Here is a 2468-nt window from a genome sequence, read left to right as displayed (position 1 = left end):
TCCGAGACATCTTAAAGGTTATATGTACAATTAGCTGGTTTTCATCACACCCTTTAATATTTCACTTCATAAGCCAAAACAAACCCCAGTAGATCAGCTGGATGCCTGGCCATGGGGAGCACGGGGACACCCGTGGGGAGAGGGGACTGTCATCCCTCTGGAATAGTTACAGGTCACTTGGCTATGGGAAAAACAGTGCTGGATGAGCTCTGGAGCTGTCTCCTGGCAATGTCAGCCAGGATGCAGGCTCCCCTCTCCCTCTCCCTAACCTGTGGTGTCGGGGCAGAGCCACTAATGACAGTTGTGTAAACTTTTGCATGGAGAGATGCCAATATTTTGCATACTTAGCACAGGGCTGCCATAAATATTAATGTGGTGCTAATATGGGAAGTTCCCCCAGCTGTGTCCATTCTCGAGGGATACTTCAACTATTTATATTTGGGGTAATGAGCAAGCTGTTATTATATAATCAGGCTGTTGGAGAAGCCTTTGGAATCAAAGTCTTGCTGAGATTCAGCCAATGACCAGAGCATGTTTAGAGCCATGAGAAATCACAGATTGAATGATGGAGGGTTTGACAGGGCAGAGGTAGGACAGGAGAAAAGCAGGAGAGAAGGAGAGAGGTGCTGAGAGTTAAGCTCCTGAGTAATTAACCCTGATTGATTGGGACAATGAGGTTTTATTTTGCAGCTGTAAATTTGGCTTCTTCCATAGCATCCAGCTTCAGCCCTGGGAAAGTATCTGATATTTATCTTTAGGCTTAAAAAACAGTTGTCTGCCAGTGCCAGGGTGAAGATGAGATGCCACCATGCCCGTGGCTCAGCTGTGAGCTGCCATGGACAGACCCAGCTCCAGTGGGAGGGAGGGGGCAGCTCTCCCCTGGTCCAGCACAGGCTCATGTTAAGAAAAATAAGTGACACCCCCCCAAAAACAAACAAATGCCAAAAATCCTACTTTCAAACAAAGAAATAAAAAAAGAAAGAAATAGGTTGTCTAGGGAAGTTGTAAATGCCCCCTCCCTGGAGGTGTTTAAGAGCAGGTTGGATGAGGCTTGTGCAGCCTGGTCTGGTGGGAGGTGCCCCTGCTCATAGCAGGGAGGTTGGAACCTGATGATCTTTAAGGTCCCCTCCAACCTTCACCATTCTATGGTTCTATGGAATCTCAGACTCCTTGCACAAAATATTACATTCCTAAAGGAGGCAAAAATGAGGGAAGGTCCACATTTGCTCAGCATTTGCTCAGTGTCTGCTCATCCATGCCGAAAACAGCAAGCCAGAACCAACTTTGTTGCTCTGCCCTCTCTCCAAGCACAACCTGCTTGCTTTAATCAGAGCTGGAATGATGCTGCTTCCATCTGACCTGAGAGTCAGCCCTCTCTTCTAGTGCTAAAGCTGGATTTGTGTTGATTTTATTACTGTTTTGAACTCCCACACCACAAATAACTGATGAGCCAAATCTGTGCCGCATCCCTGGATGCATTATGTTCCTATTGTCTTTTTTTTTACATCAAATCTATTATTTTACAAGGCAGCCTTGTTCCTCCTTAAAAAGAAAATGCTGGAGAACAGTTTGGAAGTGATTTAAATCCTCTCTCCCCCTTTTTGGGGGAACGATGAATATTTAATTGAGTTGAAGGCGGATAAATGATCATTTTCTTCATTCTATATGGTGGTGAGTAGTAAATTACTTTACCAGGAAACCCAGTTATAATTGCAAAATTGATAACAGAGGTGTGAAAATTTACACCTGTGATAATAAAGACTAGCTTCCCATCATACATTGGCATTATATCTTATGAGTTATTTCTTGTACATGATCTAAATATTTCATATACACCAGCAATCAGAGCCTTCAGCTCACCATATAAGAAATAACCTGCTTTTACATTTCATATGCATATATATATATATACAAATAACAGCATGTTCTGCATGCCCCTGCACACCTGCACAGCAGCACTCCAAGGGTTCATGTGCCTGAAAGCTGACAGAGAAGCCCAACATCCTGCTGCAATGCAGAGTTTAGAAGCAGCATGGCAGGGAGGGGAGGACAGAGCATCATAACCTTGGGCAGACCCAGATTAAAAATTGCTATTTGGCAACCCCTGACTCCGGGCTGAGTCCCAGTGAGCTGCCAAGCAAGAGGGATCTGCTGCCCCTCTCCATCCTACCAGCTTTTCCTCGGGAAACTGCTGATTAAAGGGATGCTCAAAACTTCTGCTGGGTTTTGGCAGGGGCCGTCACTCTGGGGCAGCAGACAGGCAGGTGCCCTCCCAGTGCTTTGGGATCCTGCTCAGGGCTCGGGACCCTGTGGAGGCTGGCATCCTGCTACCACACACACAAGAGGTGATGCTGGGCTGGTAATTAACCACTGCAATCAGCAGAGCTCTCAGCAGAGCACATTGAAATGAACCCTGTACAGATCGAAAGTAACACCAGGCAACCTCATGGGCAGAAGTTCACCCGCCA

The sequence above is a fragment of the Chaetura pelagica genome, unplaced genomic scaffold (assembly GCF_000747805.2).
Source record: "Chaetura pelagica isolate M959 unplaced genomic scaffold, ChaPel_1.0 scaffold275, whole genome shotgun sequence".
In the NCBI taxonomy this organism is placed as follows: domain Eukaryota; kingdom Metazoa; phylum Chordata; class Aves; order Apodiformes; family Apodidae; genus Chaetura; species Chaetura pelagica.
Note: the sequence above shows the minus strand (reverse complement) of the source record.